General features: G+C 44.6%; 1 long non-coding RNA gene and 1 pseudogene across 1 annotated transcript in view; one reads left to right on the forward strand and one right to left on the reverse strand.

Annotated features, from left to right (window-relative positions):
- Positions 1–3,105: 3,105 nt before the first annotated feature.
- LOC132417573 (uncharacterized) overlaps positions 3,106–22,840 on the forward strand; it is a 73,603-nt gene continuing 53,868 nt past the window's right edge. The window contains exons 1-3 of the long non-coding RNA XR_009517876.1: positions 3,106–3,141; positions 5,646–5,766; positions 21,111–21,317. This is a non-coding gene — a long non-coding RNA (uncharacterized lncRNA). The remainder of the gene's footprint in view (positions 3,142–5,645; positions 5,767–21,110; positions 21,318–22,840) is intronic.
- LOC132417533 (ubiquitin carboxyl-terminal hydrolase 17-like protein 6) lies at positions 15,072–16,440 on the reverse strand (annotated as a pseudogene).

A 22,840-nucleotide genomic window follows, 5' to 3' on the forward strand; every position in this document is an offset into this window, starting at 1 on the left:
AGGTGTGTTAAATCTACTTTTTTGTGATATATCATTTTTCCATGAAACACATTTAATTTTGGTGAAAATTTCAAGTTCACCAATACTTTCAAATATTGGGTTGGCCAAAAAGTTTGTTTGGGATTTTCCGTAATGGACCGCAGCTCTTTCTTTCTACCATATCAAGACACAGTGAGAAGGCAGCCTTCTGCAAACCAAGAACAGGTCCATCACCAGGAACCAAATCTGCTGACACCTTGACCTTGTACTTTTCAGCCTCCAGAACTATGAGAAATAAATGTGTGTTGTTTAAGCTACCAAGTCTGTGGTATTTTGTTATAGCAGCCCGGGATGACCAAGACATTTACCTATCTAACAAATGACATAAACATGGTTTCAGAAAGCTCGAGACACATCTGTTAGATGGGAATAACATGAATGGTGCCAGCAAGATAAATTTATTGGGTTATCGTTGGTGATTTTAGTAAGTCAAAGCATGAGGAAATGTAAGGAAATGGTAACAACACTTTCAGCTTTCAGTTTGATTGGGAAGGAACAGCAGAGCAGAAACTAGAGAGAAGATAGGTTCAGATGAAGATTTTATTCCAAAGTGGAAGACTCTTAATAGGTTAATATTGAGTAGAGAGATCAAGGAGAATAGGACATATGTCTGGTAAAGTAGATTTAGTATAGAAGCAATAGCATAAAGTTCCTAAGATAGCAAGAAAGACAAGGACTTAATTGGAGAAATTGGAATGTCCCAGGGTAGAGAGGACACTTCAATTTACAGGAGAGCAGTAGTAATGGATGGGTATGAATGCAGGGATAACTGTAGACTTCCAGGCAGTCATCTGAGGTATGACTTACAGTTTCTCAAACGATCTAATTTATCAGTGTAGTAGAGGGCAATCCCTTCTGTGGAGACTAGTAAAAGTGTGTGCATGTACGTCTGAGTGTGTGTGTGTGATGAATAAGGTTTGAAGTGCTTATGGAGCTGGAAGGATACTTTTGTTGGCAGGATTTCCAGATATATATGAAAGTTTCTGGGAGTTGGCTGTATTTAAACCAGTATCAATATCCTAGTCATGTGTTTGTCAGATGCAGCCACTGAGTAGTGAGGAATTTGGAGTCACCAGGATTGGTGTGTTGATTAACAAATGTAGTAGAAGTTCCAATAGACATAACTGTTTTGGAAAATTATATTTAAAGCCTAAATAAATTACTATTAAATTATCAACTGCGTTAGTATATGAAATATACCTTAAAGTATAAGTTACTAGATGATACTTTATATTTTGGTGAGGATGGCATAGAAAAGCCTGTCTGAGGAAGAATTACCTAAAAATTACCAGATTGATGAAGAGTAGGAATTAGCCTGGAAACCGGTGCTGGGTAATAGAGGAGGGAGACAGAGAACGTTCTCCATAGAAGGAACAACCCTTATTGGTAAGTTGGTTAGACTGATGATTATCAGGGGGAGAGGAAGAAGTCTGTGCCATGCATGCTCCAAGGCTGCTTTTCTGATGCCTGAGTCCTACCCCCATAGATACATATTTTGGTGAGGTTGGCATAAGGCTTAACACTCTCCAGATAATGTGCAGAAAAGTTTGAGGACCATTGGAGGTGGTGGGCAAAAATAATGTATCACTCATACAATCTTTTAGGTGATGTTCAAAGATTCACCCACAAAAACAGCCCATGTACAAATAAAAATTCACATGATTATGTTGAAATAGTGTATAAACTCGAGGAGAGTAGTTTAGGAATAATCTCCATTAAAATAAACACTGCTTACATAGGACTATATTTCCTCCTGAAAAAAGGGACTAGTTCTTTAGTGAGGTGGTTTTTCTAAGGAATCCCTGGAAACTCTTCTTTAAATAGTAATAATGACAATGAAAACATAAACTGAAGAAATTATTCTTCAGTGCAATGTCACTTCTTTTAACTTCTCAGCTTTCATTAGATCTAATCCCCAGCCAAGGAAACAGAGACTCAGATATGTGGTGTAAAGACTGGTTTACGCATAAGGTACCCATCTCATGGACTCAGCTTCTCCTAGGGAGATATGTATCCCATATGGACCCAAGAGGAATCACTACAGTCGATATGGAGACTCCCAAGCACATATTATGTCTAAACCTAAATGCAGAAGACTTGGTGGAGAAGGTGATTGGGAGGCTGAATGAGTTACACATGCAGATATATATCACTTGACTCTTTTGTAAGCCTCATCCTAACTTGACATAAAACATTGAGAAATAGAAAACAAAGAAATTAAAATATCTCACATTTTTTAAATTAAAAACTTTCAGATAGCTCTGTGATATAGAAAAAGAAAAATGTGAAATTACAATATATTTAGAAATGAATAAGCATCCACGCTTGTCCCAAAGGTCTTGCATTCATAAATCACCTCAAGATGAGTGAAACTGAACAAGTGAAATGTAAGGAGAAAAGAATTTACATCTACACACGCAGTACATTTTATTCTTGTAAAGCAATGCCTCAGCCCCTCAGCCTCGCAGCCCAGGTCCTAGCCCCATGAAGTCCCCGATACTGAGCCCAGGGCTGCGTCTCTGGTGAACCGGCAGCAGAAATGGAAATCATGGTCGCTCTGGTTTCCATCGCCAGCACAGACAATTCCAGCCCTTGCTAAACTGAATAACCCATTCCAAGCGCAGGAACCACAGACGTTGTTCGGGATCCCACCACGGCCCACTTGGACCCAGCGAGGTCCCCGCCCGAGGCCGAGTCGCGCCCCGAGCACTCGCAGGACACGAGTCTCCAGGCGCGAAAGGGGATTTCGACCTAAACCGTTTGCAACATGTTAACAGGGAAACATCCCAGCATTTACCACGAAAGGGCTCACAGCTCTAAGCTCGTACCTAGAGTTGTCCGAAACACTTAACTTGAAGCCCCGAGGAAGCAGCCCGGCTCCCCGGACACCAGCCGAATCAAACGCACCCAAACGCTGAGGCTGGAGGTGTGTCCGGCCGGGGTAGGGGCTGACCCGGAAACGGCCGGGAGCTGGGCGGGAAGGCTCAGGCCTCGCCCACGCCCACGCTGCTCCGCCCCGCCTCTCCCCGACTAAGGCCCCGCCCTGATTGCGTAATTTCCTGCCGACGCGGAAGCGGATTTCGGGAGCGAAGGTCCCCTCGGGTGAGTGAGCCCCTCGGCTCTGAGAGTCAGAGCCGCGCTCCACAGCCCCCTCCCGACCGCATCCTTCACACGCAGGTTCTGGGGGTCCCCGTTCTCGCCCCTCCGGCCCGCGTCACCCTGAGACTCGGGATGCCGGGCGCTCGGCTGCCGGGTCCGAGTCCGCGTCCGTTTCCGGTAAAAATCGCTCCGAGGCCGTCCCCGTCAGGCCTTTCTGCCTTCGGTCTCTTCACCTTCTCCCGGCCCGACCCGCGCCGTGTCAGGTCCCCACTCGCGACGTGGACTCTCGCCCTTCGCGCCCCGCATCGCCCCTCTCGGCCCCTCGGGGCAGCCCGGGACGCCGCGCCCTCCCGCGGCCCTGGGACTCCACCGACCCCAGTGTTCTCCTGAGACCACCTGCCCATCCTGGGCCTCCTGCGGCCTGGCCGTGCCGCTCTTTGCCCTTTGCGGTCACCGCCTCAGAAAGGCCCTAGAGCCCCGGGCTGGGGGCAGGGGATCAGTCCTGTGAAGTGACACCCCGTGTCTTTCTGTCCCAAATCCTATCCGCTGGCGATACCGACCAACGTGTGTCCACATTCCCGATGTCTCACGGGAAAGTGTGCTCTTCTGGGCAGAGCATCTTTGTTCCACCCCTGTGGGTGTCGAGTGGGCGGGGGATTGAGGAAAAAGGGACAAAGAGGGAGAGCCAGGGAGACAGCTCGCAAGGGAGAGTGAGGAAAAAGACTGCAAAGTAGAGGATGGAGAGTGGGTGGATCCTGTGGACTTGGCAAAACAGTAAGAGTGGGAGAGAGTGAGCTAAGCAAGAAGCAGTGCGATCAATGAAAATAGACAACAGTGGAATCAGAGAGATGGAGGAGGGCAGAGTAGGAGGAGAGGGCCCTGATCAATAGCAATAGTAGGGGCAACAGGAGGGTGGATCCCATCCCATTCATTAGATGGCTTTCTAGTTTCCACATTATTTTCCTTTTGAAATGTATGGTCTCAGGTTTGGTTAGCGGCCTCAATGCTTTTCCAGTCTTTATTACATATTGAAAATATTATTTGGTACTTTACACTATTTTAACCTGTCCTTGGTAAGGATGTTGGTAATGTTTTTATTAACAGTCAAACCTAGTTAATCATTGTAGTATATAACAGCTTCCTTTCTTGCTTATATGATCTTTTGACTTAGTTGGTCTTGAGCTAAGGTTTCCAACTAAGTGAATGTTCTCTTCAAGTTCCTTTTGTCTTTCCTCTACAAATGTTCAAGGATCCAGTCATCCTTGCCGCTCCTAGCCACCAAGGGGGACAGGTACAAGTCTTTCCCTGGGTCCCCTGAGAACTTAAAGAATTTGTCATTTCTCAGTGTGTGCCCCCCTTAGTGCCTTCCAGTTCAGCACCAGCCTTTCCTGGGTATCTGAGGGGACTTAGAACATTTCCAAGCAGGCCTAGAATGCTTTCCATGGGACTGCATTTGGGTAGTAGCATTTCCCAGGCTCCTGAACTGACCTAGAAAATTCTGCAGCAAGGTTAACTGGCATAGGCACCCTCTCCATTCTTTCCAGGCAGACACTAGTGGCTCTTGGGTCCTCAGGGCCACTTAGAAAATCTTAAGAGTGCCAGGCAGGAGATAGATGAAGTTCACTGATGTTCCGTGTTAACAAAAGCAGTTCCTGGCTTGACAAACTTTTTTTTTTCCGGTGGCTCTTGTGGGCCAAAATGCCCTGCCTGTTGTTTTTACTTTTCCCATGTCCCACTGGAAAAAGAGGTTTAAATAGAGGAGGGAGGTGGTCTGATGCACTTGGAAAGACAGAGTGAAAGAGAGTGAGTAAATACCGTAGTTTGGTGTTTAATTTTTGCTAGAGATATGCAGTGTCCATTTTTCCTCTTCAAATGTTTTTCATATGGTACAGTTTCACTGAGCTTGTTTCGATATTTTTAGAATGAAAATTAAAATGTGAAATTTATAAGGCTTCTCTTCAAGAAATGGTATCTATGAATTGCATAATATTTTGTTTGAAATTACAAAAGAGCAACAGTTGGCCTAAAGAATCTAAGTTCATGCTGTGTAAGGAGTCCTGCACACCTTGTTAGACAGTAGTCATACCTTATTTGGCAGCAGCCTTAGAAAGAGATGCATTTAGGGGCAGCAGGAACTCACTTTCATAGAGCTCATGGTTTTTGTCAACTAGGCCAAGTGATACATGGAAACTATCAAATTAAATGTAGAAAACTACTTGTATGGATTTTATTTAATTGCGATATGGTTTCCAAATGGTACGTTATATATTTATTATAAGTTTTGCTTATATGAAGGATGTTCTAGAATAGATGGTCATATTGATTTTTTTGTGTAATCCAACTCATAGGAGCAATACTCATTTTTCTTCTTTCTTTTAAAAAAATACTGAAATAGAAATTAGCAAAAATTATAGGGCATGAAAATTCTTTTGGAAAACAATTTGTCATTCAGAAACAACTCTTATTTTTGGTTCATTTAAATATGTTTGTGTGTATGTTTCCTCCAGGGAAGCTGGACTCAGGATCCATCTTTACTTCCCTCCAAAGCTCCACCTACACCAGATATTAAGGCCGCAGCACTCTCTCATTGCTGACCGCCTTGCTGCACTTTCTGCTGGCCACCTTCAGGTCAGACATTTGGACTTGTACTTTTTGTTTAGAGCTGTTCATGGGCCATCGGATTGTTCCCTCGGCATCCTCAGAGTTTCCTGGCTGTGAGGCTGTGACCTGGTGTGGCATTAATGGTTCCCTGGTTCTAGGGTGTACTTAGAAATTTCTGCACAGGTGAGGACTTCTCTCAAGACTTCTGAACTTGCCTTGGTGGTTTGTTGGCCCTGAGAGGTCTCAGGAAATTTGAAGTGACTCTTGTGACCCAAAGATGGCCTCCAAGTAACTTCGGGCAGCCGTGGGCCCTTGCTGGACCCCAGATAACTTAGAATATTTTCCAGGGGCTCAGGCAGGACAGGATGCCCTTTTCAAGCTTCCCCTGTAGAAATGGCAGGTCTGAGCACCTGGAAGGGGACTTGAAAATTTCCAGGCACTCGTTGGGGAAAATGCCATCAGGAGGTACTGTGGTAGAGCAGGAAACCTGTGTGTGTGTGTGTGTATATGTTGGAAATAGTCATCCTAGCCGGTAAATCAGACCGTGACTGGATAGAGAAATGTTATTTAATGTCTTATAACAACAACAGCGACAATGATAAATAATACTGTCAGGAAATGGGAGAATAGAGTATAGACTACCCTGAATGAGTGACAGAGCGCCCAAATCAGTACTTATGGGGTGGTTTGAGTCGCAGTCGTACGTAGTTCTGTACCTTGAAACGTGTTCCTTGCAGGTGGAAGACCACGCCAGAAGGGAAAAGCAAACCATCAGAAGTCAGGCAGAGGTGTAATTGGGGGATTCCTGGGGGACACTAGGGGGGGTGATAGACACTCACCCACTGCCCTAAACCCACCTGCTTTCTGGAGAGCAGCCAGCTAGCTGATGGGGCGCAGCTCCCTGCCAGGAAGGCAGGACTCCTGAGCCACTCCCACATTCCTGCAGTGTAGCAGCCCTGCCTATGTGAACATTAAGCCCCCAGCAGCATGTGATCCTCACCACCACACTGCCCTCTGCCCTCTGCTCTTGCTAGGCCCAGGAGGTCCAGACATCTCTGTGTGCAAATCCCCAAGCCCTGGGCCATTGGAGGGCTTTGATCTCAGTGATCCAAAGCCAGCAGGTGAGACATGGGCTGGTCTTTGTCTGTTGGCAAACTCTGGACTTCATGTCTTCCTACGCCATCACTTAACCACCCTCATATATCTGTACCCCATTCACCTTTCATCAGCTCTTCCTAGAGAAATCGTTACTTTCTGTCTCTGAGACCTTTCTAGTAAGTGATTGAGCTCTACTGGATAAAATAACACCACATATTGTATTATGATACCATAAGCTTGAAACTAGTAACGTAACTACTACTAATGGTCATCCCCCAAACTGCATAGAAATCATTCACTAATTCCACATAAACATGCTAAGTGTCTTCTTTGTTTTTTGTTTGTTTGTTTAATTTATTTATTTTATTTGGCTGCGTTGGGTCTTCGTTGCTGTGCGTAGGCTTTCTCTAGTTGCAGTGAGCGGGGGCTACTGTTCAGTGCGGTGCGCAGGCTTCTCTTTGTTGTGGAGCACGGGCTCTAGGCACGTGGGCTTCAGTAGTTGTGGCATGTGGGCTCAGTAGTTGTGGCTTGTGGGCTCTAGAGCACAGGCTCAGTAGTTGTGGCATGCGGGCTTAGTTGCTCCGCGGCACGTGGGATCTTCCTGGACCAGGGCTCAAACCCATGTCCCCTGCATTGGCAGGCGGATTCTTAACAACCGTGCCACCAGGGAAGCCCTAAGTGTCTTCTTTGTACTGTTAGAATACATCAGTGTGAAAAATAGAGTTCCTTGCTTTTTGGAGCTAACACCCAGATCTTTTCTGTAGTCAAACTTTTTCTATAAGTGGTCAGATATTAAATATTTTATGCTTTGCAGGTGTCTTTGTGACAAGGTCTCGGTTTTTCCATAGCTGTACAAAAGCAGCCATCAACCAGACATAAACAAATGAGTATGGTTGTATTCCAGTGGACAAGGACATGGGAAAAGGATTAGAATTTCATATATAATTTTTACACATGAATGTTCTTCTTTTGGTATTTTTCAAAATCGAAGAACCTGAAGACACCTCTTAACCTAGAACTGTTACGGTGCAGCAAGTAAGATTCGCACATGGTCTGTAGTTCTAGGACCCCTGACTTGCATCATTGTTTGCATATCCAACTCTTTCATCCCGAACAACGTTATTTCAAATATTCTCCACTTCACCCACCTTCTGACCTAACTCACTCAATAGATGTGCTGGACCCCACTTCATAAAGAAATTAAAGTCCATCTCTTTGGAAGTTTTCGTCACCAAATCTTAAAAAAAAAAAAATCCCTTGTGGTACATCTATTCAATGGAATATTTACTCAGCCATAAAAAGAATGAAATAATGTCATTTGCAGCAACATGGATGGACCTAGAGATTGTCATTACTGAGTGAAGTCAGACAGAGAAAGACAAATACCATATGATATTGCCTATGTGTGGAATCTAAAAATGGTACAAATGAATTTATCTACAAAACAGAAATAGAGTCACAGATATAGAAAACAAACTTCTGGTTACCAGCGGGTAAGGGGAGGGAGGGATAAATTGGGAGACTGGGATTGACATATACACACTACTATATATTAAAATAGGTAACTAATAAGGCCCTACTGTATAGCACAGGGAACTCAATACTCTAATGGCTTATATGGAAAAAGAGTCTAAAAAAGAGTGGATGTATGTATCTGTATAACTGATTCACTTTGCTGTACACCTGAAACTAACACAACATTGTAAATCAACTATGCTCCAGTAAAATTTTTTTTAAATAAATATTATAAATAAGTACAGGTTTTTGGTTTTATGCTAGTAGCACGTTATTGAGGTATAATTTAAATACAGTAAAATACACTAATTGTTGCAAAAAGAACAAAACAAAAAAACCTTTGTGTTCCTAACTTCCTTTACTCCTTCCATCATGTTATAATAAAAAATATACCCTTACAAGAGTCTTCCTTGACCATTCCAAGCTGAGAAAGTTGCTTTTACTTGCCCAGACTTTTCACCTGGGTATGTCTTGGTTTAACATTCCATCTAAGGACATGTCCATCTCTCACTTGGAATCTCCCTTTCTTCCCCTTCTACTTCCATCCAGAGAAAGCTTCTTTTTTTTTTTAAATTAATTAATTTTATTTATGGCTGTGTTGGGTCTTTGTTGCTGCACGTGGGCTTTCTCTAGTTGCAGTGCACGGGCTTCTCATTGCGGTGGCTTCTCTTGTTGTGGAGCACGGGCTCTAGGTGCACAGGCTTCAGTAGTTGTGGCTCGCAGGCTCTAGAGCACAAGCTCAGTAGTTGTGGCGCACAGGCTTGGTTGGTCCGCGGCATGTGGGTTCTTCCCGGACCAGGGCTCGAACCCGTGTCCCCTGCATTGGCAGGTGGATTCTTAACCACTGCACCACCAGGGAAGCCCAGAGAAAGCTGCTTTTAAGGGTTCTTGTAATTAGATTAGATCTAACTGCATAATCTTTCAAGTTCAACCGATAGTGACCTTAATCACATCTGCCAGATCTCTTTTGCCTTGTAACATACCATAATCATGAGAGTAACATGAGGGGTGGTATCCTGGGGGCAGTTTTGGCCTAAAGCAACTTCTTGAAAATATTCAGACTGCTGGTATCCACCCCAGACCAGAGGGGAGTGACTGCTGGGTGATATTTCTCATTTCCACATTTCCCAAGGATTCCTAACCTGTGGGGATTACGGTTGGTGTGAGTCAAGAGCCCCGAAGTCTGGGGCTAGTGTTGGGATCTTCTTGTCTCCCTTCCGATTGTGTTCTGGCTACTTTAATTGTGCCCAAGAGATTGTAGCATGGAATTCTCAGCACATTTTTTGTAAAATGTAAGGCAATTTTTTATTTGCTTTGCTTTCTTTATCTTAACAGTTTGGTGTTATTTTCTGACACAGCTTCTCTAGGTGATACATCTAGTCAGGCAACTTAAGACAGGTTCAAATGGAGAGACCCACCCCCACAGAAGGCAACAGGGGTAACAAAATGGTCTTAGGGATCTGTGGAGATGGGTTCACCTTGAACTCTTGCCCTTCTGCTCACTTATCACCTGCAAACTGCCCTTGTCACCCCATATGTAAATAAGAACAGCCATGACTCATAATCTTCCAGGTTTCAGCACTTTACACTCACGAAACCATTTCCACCCCTTAACCCTGTGAGGACAAGGGCCATCTCCATTTGTGCATCGCCCAGCATGTGGGGATCCTGGCTGGAATCCAGGCAGGCTGAGTCCAGACTCTGGGCCCTTGACTCCTGAGCCATCTGGGTTCAGTATTCTTCTGGCCTTGGGGCCCCCTGCCCTCCAGGATGATGGTGGTCACATGAATGATGAAGATGCCCATGGAGGTTGTGTGGATGCAGTAGGAAGAACAACTGCCGACACTGGTTGAGCACTTGTTATGAGACAGCTCAGGCAGGCATGTTTCAGATGAAATCATTTCCAAGCCTGGGGAAGTGGTGCCTGGTCATGTGAGCTCTTCTGGACGTCCCAGACCCAGCACAATCTGGAGCGACGGAGAGAGAGGGCCTGCGCCTCAGATGTCATTCCTGAAGGATAACTGTTCCTTGACCCTCTGGTCCCTATACCCCAGAAGAGGTTCAGAATTGCTCACAATTGAGAGATGAACAGGAATAGGGACGAGGAATGGAGAAGGGGCTGCGCTGTGGCATGTAGTCGGCGGGGTGCAGGAGGGTGCGTTGACTCTGTGCAGAGCAGGCACGCTGTGCTTTCTTAGTGTGCTGTGCATTGGGCGTAAAGATGGCCATGAAGCCCTCTCCAAGCCACCCCTTGGTTTCCTCTGTTTAGCAGTCGGAGAATCCCGTAACCAGCGTCCTGGCTGAAGAGAAGTGTGTTTCGCCTCAGTGAATTCTGGGGTACACTGTATGGTGGGAATAGGGGCTGCTTGACTGTCATCAGCTCCAGATCCCCATAAAAGCCTGGAGAGATTAAGGTTTGGAAATGCAAGCTACAAGGTACAGGCTTGGAATTTCCCTGTCTAGGCTTCTAGGAGGACCGGAAGGTGGATGGTATGTTGGGTGAGTGGAGTACATGTCCAGGCTCAGAGGAGAGGAGGCTGTGAGGCCCACAGAAGGAGGTAGGTCTCCTTCCCTCCACCCCAGAGTCCTCCAGTCCCAGTCAGCACGCGGGAGCCCCATGTGTATCCAGGACCTTTTCCTGGTAGTTTTCTTTTCCATCCTCCTACTTGTTCTTGTCCTCAGGGAACATGCCTCACCGTACAGACCTTGGTGTGGCTCCACTCCACCCCATGAGTGCTGATAATGGTCACGTGGTCAGCGACTCTTAGAAGTCTTTATCTTTTCTACCATCTCCTTGGGCTTATTATCATCCTCAACCTCATTGTCATTGTTCTTGTTAATCATCAGTATTGAAGTTATTACCACTGTTATTATTTATCATTCTTGTTATAAAACATTGCATGAAATTCTCTGCCCCCAGAGAGCTTCTGATTTACTAAAGAGGCTGACAGAGGGTCCCCACAGTACCTCCCAGTAACTTCTAGGGAAGAGCATGTGGGAATTGTCAGAGGCTGGAAACAGTCCACGTGAGCAGGGATGGCGGTGGGAGGACATGCTCGTTCTGCCTGAGACCCTGAACATGTCCTAAGTGAGGAACAGCAACTGCTCGTGCCTGGCAAGAAAGGCTGGAGGGGTAGCCCCTGAACCCCAGAGCCTCTGTAATTTTCTGAATCCATGTGGAGGTGTTAATTAGATGTGTGTACATCTACCAAAATGTGGGTTCATACACTGTAACAGTTTAAACTGCACAATTTACATTGTAAACCATGTAAATGTGGGAGGTCTCACATTTCTTTGTAAAACTTTTTTTTTCTTAAGATCCCACCCAGGTAAGAGATGACTAAATTATGCCACAATATAGACGAACATTCAGTTTCTCTTGCTTCAGGGAGTGTTTTCTTCACAAGCATGGTATTTATGCACAGCACTAGCCTGGATTGTGGAAATCCACATTTAACCTGAAATCCTGTTCATGGCTTAAGGGGCCAGTATTCAGAGACCAAGTTTCAAAACAGGCAGGCTCTGAAGTAACATTTTTGAAGGAAGCTGGAAATTATTTTATACTTGATGTTATTTTTATTCCATATTAGAGAAAGAGGCATGTTGGTAGCACTGCAATTTGTAGTGAATGAGGTTCCTGGAAGCACATAAAGTTTAGGAAGGAAAGACTTAAAATCTCTGTCCGTCGTGCTGAACACACAGAGGCCAAAAAATACATTCACATTCTCCATGCCTTAGTCACTGACTGTGCTTCTGAGGCGTTTCACCATTCACCTGCAACGGAGGCTGAAATGACGTCTGTCATGGGTTGAATCTGTGACCCCAAAAAGATAAGCCCAAGTCATAACCCCAGGGATCTGTGCATGTGAACTTATTTGGAAATAGAGTGTCTGCAGATACAGTTAAAGATCTCAAGTTGAACAATGCGGTATCACCTCACACCAGTCAGAATGGCCATCATCAAAAAATCTACAAACAATAGATGCTGGAGAGAGAGTGGAGAAAAGGGAACCCTTTTGCACCGTTAGTGGGAGTGTAAATTGATACAGCCACTATGGAGAACAGTATGGACGTTCCTTAAAAACTAAAAATAGAATTACCATATGACCCAGCAATCCCACTACTGGGCATATACTCAGAGAAAACCATAATTCAAAGAGTCATGTACCAAAATGTTCATTGCAGCTCTGTTTACAATAGCCAGGACATGGAAGCAACCTAAGTGTCCATCGACAGATGAATGGATAAAGAAGATGTGGCACATATATACAATGGAATATTACTCAGCCATAAAAAGAAATGAAATTGAGTTATTTGTAGTGAGGTGGATGGACCTAGAGTCTGTCCTACGGAGTGAAGTAAGTCAGAAAGAGAAAAAAAAAATACTGTATGCTAACACATATATATGGAATCTAAAAAAAAAAAAAAAAAGGTTATGAAGAACCTAGGGGCAGGACAGGAATAAAGACGCAGATGCAGAGAATGGACTTGAGGACACGGGGAGGGGGAAGGGTAAGCTGGGACGAAGTGAGAGAGTGGCATGGACATATATACACTACCAAATGTAAAATAGATGGCTAGTGGGAAGCAGCCGCATAGCACAGGGAGATCAGCCTGGTGCTTTGTGACCACCTAGAGGGGTAGGATAGGGAGGGTGGGAGGGAGACACAAGAGGGAGGGGATATGGAGATATATGTATACGTATAGCTGATTCACTTTGTTATACAGCAGAAACTAACACAACCTTGTAAAGCAATTATACTCCAATAAAGATTTTAAAAAAAGATCTCAAGTTGTTTCCTTAATTTATTGTGGACCCTAAGTCCAGTGAGTGGTATCTTTGTCAGAGATGAGAGGGAGTGTGAGCCGCAGGGAGAGAGGCCATGTGGTGACGGAGACTGAGATGAGCCAGCAGAGGCCAGGAGCTGCCAGAAGCTGGAGGGCGGGGGGCTGGGGGGGCTCCCCAGAGTCTGTGGAGGGGATGTGGCCCTGCCAGCACATTTTTGGGGGCTTTGAGAGAATAAATTACTCTTGTTTTAAGCTCCCAAGTTTGTGGTAATTTGTTATGGGAACCCTAGGAAACTAATATAGTGTCCTTTGTGACATCTTCCATTTTTTCAAAATGCTTTCTCAAAATGACATCACTTTTATTGTTTATTTGATACTCTCAGATAAGATGCAAGTAATGCGTACAAGTATGAACCATAAGAAAAAAGCCACTGTACATCCAACAAATACGGTCCCCATGTGGAAGTTTACTATCTGACCCTTGGCTCCCATCCCACATGCACACTAACGCACACGTCCAGGCCTGTGTGTTTAGGAGGGTTTTTTTGGGAAGATGCTGCCTTTCAGTGACAGCGGGCTTATCTTTATAAAGTCAGTTTCCACAAACACTGGGGAACAGGCTCAGAATTTGTGTTTTTTAGTGTCATTGTCTTGGAATTATTCATATAATTGAAAGTAATTCCCATATCTGCTTTGTCCATAATTATTTGCCCCTTTTTTCATCTGTGTTTTGTTTGTTTCTAGTATTACTCTTTTACATGATGTGCCCCATGTGAATTCAGGTTATAAATCTTTTCAAGAACAGCTTCTGTGACATCCTCTTTTTTGTTCTATATATACCGCTTGTATGCTTGTAATTTTTACTGTTCCTTTTTGCTCTTTTGGATGTTTGTTGCTGTTTTTCCAATACCCCATTGTTTTAAATACTCAGTTTTCCCAAGCCAACATGTTCTAACATGTAAGTGTATCTGTTAGGAAATGTTGAAAACTGGTGACATTGTCATTTTGTGCTGTAAATGTTTCTGAATTCCTCTGTACCCCACTATATATAAAAAAATTAATTGAGTTTTCAGGAAGTTCTTATATAACTTCTATTTTAATGAACTGAAGCAAGTAAACATAGCATATAGCATTTAGTTAGTTTTCCCTGTATTTATATCTTTATGGATTTGGACATTTGCTGTTTATAATTTAGTTTCAGTTTCATACGAGCTTTCTATTTATTGCGTGGAAAGATCATTGTTTTAGGGAAAGAGGATACATAACTTTTTTTTTTTTTTTTTTTTTTTTGCGGTACGCGAACCTCTCACTGTTGCGGCCTCTCCCATTGCAGAGCACAGGCTCCGGACGCGCAGGCCCAGTGGCCATGGCTCACGGGCCCAGCCGCTCTGTGGCATGTGGGATCTTCCCGGACCAGGGCATGAACCCATGTCCCCTGCATCGGCAGGCGGACTCTCAACCACTGCGCCACCAGGGAAGCCCGAGGATACATAACTTTTAAAGATAGAGGTGGCAACCAGGAGAACTCTGTAAGATATTAATACTATGCAGGAAAATACAGGGAAAAAAACTATTCCTAGAGCATTTACATGTCTCCATAAAAAGCTCCACCATTAAGGCAAAGTGCCTTCTACCCCCATTTTCAAATAAAACTTTCCCTGCTGTCTCTATAACCCCAAAAGTTTATGAATCTTCACATATAGAACGCCAACACACATTCCCCACATCTCTGAATTTTACAAAACATAAGCTCAAATACAAAATCCCATATCTGACCAAGGCAAGGTGATATGCAAAAAATACCTCTGTTCTCATACTTAGCTCTCATACACTAGCAGGTAGTTTTCCTCCTCTGGAGATTCTTCTCATCCCACCTCTTTATTTTGACTGCTGAATCACAACTGCACTGCAGCGCCCCGGGGTGAATTCTGTTTTCCTGAGGTTGAATTCAGGCTTTGGTCAGTTTTGTTCTTGGAGAAATTTCCCCTGGTCTAAGGTGACTCCTTTGGTGTTTCTTCCAAATTCTCCTGTGACTCAGGAACTTGGATGTAGGCATCTCCTTCAGGGCTTCCTAAATCTGCTCCCATGGCTGTGTCATCAGCCCAAGGGCTGTTGATTCCCTACCTATTGCCAGACTCCCACTCTTTCTTTCCAGTTCGCTCTTCTGAGTGTTAAAGAGGACATAGGCAGTTTGGCTCAGGAAAGAAGTCATGTCACAGGTGGCTACCTTAGATCATCCATCATCCCACTCTTTTTTTCTCCCAGTTTTTACATATCAGAAGTAATGTCCATTGAGACAACTCAAAGCGGCATAGACCAGCACAGCCTAGAGTAAATAGACAAGTTGTCCTGCGTTCTGCTGAGACAGGAAGATTTGCACGTCAAGACACTCAGGATATGGTTACTCAGCAATTTTGTCACCTGTGAACTGTTTCAGTACAAGGATGAGGACCTTAGAGGGAGTGTGCAAAGTAAACATTGGCAGTAGGCACCTTCTTTAGACAAACACTACAATGACAGGAGTTTTCGTGGTCCAGCTCTTTGGGCTTCATCGACTATCCTGAAGCTTGGCTCTCACTCTCAGCTACCTTGATATCCAGCTTAATGTCCAGGTAAGGGTCAAAGGTGTTTAAAATGCCCTTGCAATGGAGACACTTGATTTAAGGTCTCCAGCACCCTCCAAATATTGGTCATGTTAGGGTGGTGCCCTTGAAGTGACACTGTAACTACTTGTCACCTTGCAAACGTGCCTTCTGCATGGCTTTGACAGTGAACATCAGAAATTCATGGACATCTTCCTGCTTGTGTGTATGGAAGCCAGCAACTCACGGGTGTGATGGCTTGATAACATCACAATGATGATGGCTTGCCTAGTACATAGGATGCAGAATCCTTAATGCCGACAAATCTGAGAGTACCCCTGAGTCGGTGTAGAGTTGCCAAGGGATGGCGTATATGTCAGATTTTGCAGTGCTGCATTCATGTAGCAGGCGGTCCCCATATTCCAGAGTCCCATAAAGTCTCTTTTAAGTCAGACAAGTTTCTCTGAAGGAGTGAGCACTGTTGCCACAGAAGCAAAACCATCATGCAGGTTATGGTGTCTGTGGTAATTGTGATGGTTTTTCTGCTAGAGTGAGACCCCAGTGGACTTCAGCACCAGCTGTGGGTGCCTGAGCAGGTTTGCGTTTTGGAAAGATAATGAACTGAGCCTCACCTCCCCAGTGGAGAAAAGTAGCTTCAGTGTCTCAAACTGGCTGTATCATTTTACATTCCCGGCAGGAGTGAGCGAGAGCACCTGTTGTCCCATATCCTTGTTTACATTTGGTGTTGTCAGTGTTCTGTGTTTTAGCCATGCTAACAGGTCTTTTAATTTGCAGTTCCCTTATGACATGTTGGATCTTTGCCATCTGTATGTCTTTAGTCAGGTGTCTGCTCAGATAGTTTGTGCATTTTTAATTGGGTTGAACTTTTAAAATTTCTTTTAAGATTTATTATTATTTATTTTTGGCTACGTCAGGTCTTAGTTGCGGCATGCGGGATCTTTGTTGAGGTGTGCAGGATCTTTTGTTGCGGCATGCGGGCTCTTCGTTGTGGTGCATGGGCTTCTCTCTAGTTGTGGCGTGCGGGTTTTCTCTTCTCTAGTTGTGGCGTGCAAGCTCCAGGGCGTGTGGGCTGTGTAGTTGACAGCACACAGGCCCGCTAGTTGAGGCACGCAAGCTCAGTAGTTGTGGCCCGAGGGGCTTAGTTGTGGCATGTGGGATCTTAGTTCCCTGACCAGGGATCGAACCTGGGTCCCCTGAATTGTAAGGTGGATTCTTTACCACTGGACTACCAGGGAGGTACCTTAAATTTTAATGAAGTCCAATTTATCAATTTTTTTCTGACATGAATCATGGCTTTGGCACTGCACCTAAAATGTCATCTCCAAACCCAGAGTCATCTAGACTTTCTCTTATGTTTTCTTCTAGGAGTTTTATATTTTACATTTAAGTCTATGATGCAGTTTCAGTTGATTTTTATGAAAGGTGTAATATCTGCATCTAAATTCATTATTTTGCTTGTGGCTGTCCAGTTGTTCCAACACCATTTGTTCAAAAGACTGTTGTTTCCTCATTGAATTGCCTGTGTGCCTTTGTCAGAGATCAGTCCAGTATATTTGTATGACTCTCTTTCTGTGCTTTCTATTCTGTTCTATTAAACTGTTTGTCTATTCTTTTGTTAATACCACAGTGTCTTGATCACTGTAGCTTTATGGTAACTTTAAGTATTAAAGTTGGGTGGTGTCAGTGTTCCAACTTTGTTTTTCTCCTTCAATGTTAGGTTAGTTTTTGGTCTTCTGTCTTTTCATATAAACTTTAAAATCAATTTTTTGATACCCCCAAAATAATTTGCTGGGATTTTGACTGCCATTCTATTGAATGTGCAGGTCAAAATCAGGAAGATCTGATAACGTGACAGAATTGTGTCTTCCTCACCATGTACATGGACTAGCTTTACTTTTATTTACATATTTATTGATTTCACTGAGTTTTGTACTTTTCTTCATATAAGTCTTATATATCTTTTATTAGATTTATGCCTAAGGATTTCATTTTTTGGGTGCTAATATAAATAATTTATTTCAAATTCCAGTTGTTCATTGCTAACATATAAGAAAGTGGATAGCAGGGAAGCCTGTAGTCTGTTGTAAGGTACTTGCAAGTGGCATGGTGTCACTTTAAAGTAGACTTAGATTAGTTGTAAATGCATATTGCAAACTCAAGGACAGTGACAAACATTTTCTAGAAGTATGATTGATTAATTGATACAGTAAGAACAAAGAATGGCATTATATAAATTATATAAAATGCTCAGTTAAAACCAGATAAGGGAGAAAAAATTGGAAGACAAAAAAAAATAATAAAGAACAAGGGCAATGAATAGAAAACATTTACAAATAGGATAGATACCAATCCAATAGTAACAGTAACCACTTTAAACATCAGACGTTTAAATACATCAATTAAAAGAAAGACTGGGAATTCCCTGGCAGTCCAGTGGTTAGGACTGTGCGCTCTCACTGCCGAGGGCCTGGTGCAATCCCTGGTCAGGGAGCTAAGATCCCACAAGCCTGTGGGGCACAGCCAAAAAAAAAGACTGTCAGAGGGGATTTTTAAAAAAAGAAAAAAAGACTCAACTATACGTTATGTAAAAGAAACCCACATTAAATATAAAGATACAGATATATTAGAAGTAAAAGGATGGAGAAGGTACATTTGTTAAAAATAAGCAAAGAAAGCTGGACTATAGCTATGCAGAGTATAGTTAACACTCATATTCTACATATTTCCGTTAACACAGAAATTTATTTTCTAATTGACCCCAGTCATCTTAATTATATTTAGAGCTATGTAAAAAAACTGGAAAGTGACCAACATAATAACTTTTCAGCTGCAACTTTTTTTTTTTTTTTTTTTACTTTATTTATTTTTTTTTTTTTTAACATCTTTATTGGGGTATAATTACTTTACAATGGTGTGTTAGTTTCTGCTTTATAACAAAGTGAATCAGTTATACATATACATATGTTCCCATATCTCTTCCCTCTTGCGTCTCCCTCCCTCCCACCCTCCCTATCCCACCCCTCCAGGCTGTCACAGAGCACCGCAGCTGCAACTTTTAATCTATATATTTATATATTACATTTTAAAATGTAATGTAATAATTTTCACAAAATTCTGCACTCAACATTCCCAAATTGTTCCATGTTCCTACATTTTATTTTATTTTATATTCAATAATAAGTCATTAGGCAGAAGTTTGAATTTATGGATGAATTGTGTTGTAAAACATTTATGATGGAGTTTTTTCCAATTCTGAGACTTCTAACATGAATTTCCGCTGAAGGCTTTTTCACTTTGATTTTAGGATTGGTATCTCCTCAGTATGGGAACTTTAATATTACCTAAGGGGTTGGAAATCACTGAAGGCTTTCCTTAATTCATTACACTGAGTGTTTTATACAGTGTGCAGTCTCACATATTCTATAAGTAAAGGGCTTTTTACATTTCTTTCATTTAATAACTTCTCCAGCATGAGTTATGTGTTATTTCATTTCCAACTTGCTTCTCCTGGTAAAGACTTGTCTACTTTTCTAAAGATTTTCCTGTTTTTATAGTTTTTCCTACCCTGAATTTTCTTGTGCACACTAACGCTGAAGCTTAGATGAAGTCCCTGCTGCAGTGGGAACAGAGAGAGGCTTCCTCCCAAATGGAGGTCACTCGTGTTGTTTAAGGATAAGTTACGGGGGCTTCCCTGGTGGCGCAGTGGTTACGAATCCGCCTGCCAATACATGGATTCGAGCCCTGGTCCAGTAAGATCCCACATGCAGTGGAGCAACTAAGCCCGTGCACTACAACTACTGAGCCCATGTGCCACAACTACTGCAGCCCACGTGCCTAGAGCCCGTGCTCCGCAACAAGAGAAGCCACCGCAGTGAGAAGCCCACGCACCACAACAAAAGAGTAGTCCCCGCTCGCCGCAACTAGAGAAAGCCCGCGCAGAGCAACGAAGACCCAACACAGCCAAAAATAAATACATAAAATTTTTAAAAAAGAAAACTTAGGGGTTACAGAGACGTTGATTTTCACCCTGTGTGCGCTCTCTGGTATGTTAGGTTACAGCTGTGGTGAAGACTCTTCCACACTCATCGTATTTATAATTCGGGCACTCATATATCATCCAGAGTGAGAGCTTTGACAGAGGCGACCCTGGATGCACAGATGGCATCCATATGGTCTTCCTCCAGGGTGAATTCTCTCATGTCATCCAAGGACAGAAAGTTGGAGATGGTGACCTTCATAGACCTCCCAGGAGAAATCCCTTCCCACTGACTTCATACCAGGAAGAGCAACAAATTCCCTGGATAATGGTTAGTTTTACCTCCTGCACGTTGACTAAACCATGGCTGAGGATGCCTCCCTTTTGGCAGATCATTCTAGGAAGGTGGGAACCAAATCTGCAGCAAACTCATTCATCTGTGTCATCGTCTCCATTGAAGCATCATTCCTTTCCTTGGTTAATTAGTGCCCACCTTTTTTTCTTCCTTCATCTTAATTACAATTCAGTCTGCTTTATTCTGTTTTTTGGGTGACTACCCAAGTTCCTTATGGTAGGTAGGTCAAGAAGCAGAGAGAGAGAGTTCTCCCCCCACCCCCAGGCAGACTAAAGACCGAGGATCTGGTGCAGGATGTCCCTTCTTCAATGCCTTGACTGGGGTCAACACATATCAAGGTTAGGGCAGTGGACTTGGCCCTCCTGCCCAGGCTCACAGGTCTGCTCCCTCCCCCAGCCCCTGAGGCCTGTGACTACAGCATCCTCGAAGCTTTAAACAGCTTCTCGGTGCTCATGGGAACTCAGGGAAAACAGGATCTGCAGACCAGGAAGCGGGTCCTCACCCAACCCCAGGTCCCCAGCACCTTGACCTTGGACTCCAGCCTCCAACCTTGAGGAACAGATGTCTGGTTTCACGCTCATCTGCAGTACTTCAGCAGCCAAAGGGACTCAGAAGTTGAGCATCTACTCTGCCAGGTGGCTGAGGAGCTTCACAGATACAAATGAAGTGCAAAACCCTGTCTTAGAAAACCTTTGACCCTGGTGGGAACAATACCAGCCAGTAAGTACTGGAGGCTCAATTTACAGGGTAGTTGAGACTCTTCCACTTTTCAGAAAGGAGACACCAGACTCTGGCAGGCCACCACTGGTCCAAGATGACAGAGGCTCCTGGACCTGGAAATCGGCCGGTCTGCACCAAGAGGTGCGGTCGGTGTGAAATTCACACTGGAACCCAGATGTGCTGGGGAGGAAGAAAAGTGTAAAATAACCTCACTAGTAATGTTTAGATTGAGTACATGGTTAAAGAATCATATTTTGGATCCGTTGGGTTAAATAAAATGTTATGAAAATTAATTTCTTTTTACTTTTTCCTGTAGCTACCAGCACACTTAACATTTCACGTGATTCTGTTGGACAGCGTGAGTCCAGAGCCGAGTCAGTTCCTGCTTTGGGAGCAGAGGGTCCTGACCTTGGGCAGCATCTCCAGCGTCGTCCACCAGATGGCAGTAGCTCCCCTCTCTCCAACACGACTTTGCCAGAGTCCCCAAGGGCTTGGAGTAACCCCATCTGTCCATATGCTGCAGGTAAGCTTGCTGCCGCCTCTTCCTGCCCCGAAGGGCGTGGGCCATCCTTGCTCCTGAGGACAGGCTGGCCTGCGTGTCTTGTTTGCGGGCAGGATGTGGGGTGGAGCCCCGTGTGGTGAGAAGGGAGCTTGGGGGGGTGGGTGCCCTCGCTCCTGCTGTGAGTCCGTATGTGACTGGGCACCACAGTCCTTCCTGCAGATGGTGGGGGCAGGCCGTGAGGCAGGGTCCCAGCACCCCACCTCTCTCACGAGTGCCGTGCCTGATGCCCTCCCAGGAGGGAGGAGGGCCTTTCCTCCACAGCACAGATCAGTGTATAATGCACAAATAAGGCAGAGGGTGGAAGTGCCAATGTGAGCAGCTGCTGCCCGGCCAGGCTGGGTGTACCCTCACCTCCTTGTCCGAGGGAGGAAGCCAGCATCGTCCTGCACCTCTGTGTGGGAACTGAGTATGTCTTCCCAAAGGCCCTGAGTGACAGAGGCAGGATCAAACCCAGACCCTCTTTCACCCAAACCTATGTTCCTTCCACAACCCTGACATCCCTTTACTCTGCCCCACGGAGCCCAGGGACTGGATCCTGAAGATGCGGTGGGGGTCCCTTGATCAGACACGTCACCTTGGGCTGTGCCTGGCGTTCCCCAGAGCATGTGTCCAGGGGTTCGTCCTTACACTCCCTCCCCATGGTTGGGCCTGTGTCCAGGGGCTGAGGGCAGGACTCTGCTGGGCAGAGAAGAGGGGGCATGGGGCGGCCGTGGCAGCCCCCAGCTCCTCAGGTCCAGTTAGGTGCATGACCCCGAAGCCCCCCTTGAACTGGTGTAATCCAAACAAGCGAGACAGGTTCTCAGAAAGGATTAGAGGGTTTAGATGTACTCAGTCCCTGGAGGACGTGGACGTTTGTGTTCAGTTCCCTTGCAGAGCCTGGTGCTTCCTATCTGTTAGCCGGGGTCCCAGAGACAAGGCCACCTGGTTACTAAGGACTGAATTCACTTTTCACGCCGGCTCGAGGTTCCCCAATATGCAAGTAGTTCACAGCCTGCAGACACGACCAGAGGACGGGTTTGAAGAGACACTGTCAGCCCAGACAGGGACGTCAGGCCAGCAAAGGAGGCCAGTGTGCTGCTTGTTTGCACGGAAGATTACATTTTCAAATAACATATCATAACGGATTAAAGCTGAAAAAATCATTTTTTCCAGGCCACTGAGCACTTTATAGGATTATTCAGTCCAAAGGGGCTCCTGGCTGTCATCCTCTCAAGGTCAGGAGAACAAAGTTTCTGCCAGTGGCCTCGGTCCCAATCTGAGCTGAGATGCAGCTGGCCGTGCCAGGGAGCTGGTCCATAGCTGCCTCTTCCCAGAGAGACAGCCAGTCCTTGTCAAAACAAATAGCAGACACCTGAACCAGTGAGCACTTTGTTTTTAATTAACTTGGAGCGACTGGAAGGGGTAACTGAAGGCCCCTTTGGGGGTCTGGTGTTTCTGTAGGAGGAGAGCTTGATTCCTGCAGCTGCTGAGCCTGGTCAACAAAC

Source organism: Delphinus delphis, chromosome 21, assembly GCF_949987515.2.
Source record: "Delphinus delphis chromosome 21, mDelDel1.2, whole genome shotgun sequence".
NCBI lineage: Eukaryota > Metazoa > Chordata > Mammalia > Artiodactyla > Delphinidae > Delphinus > Delphinus delphis.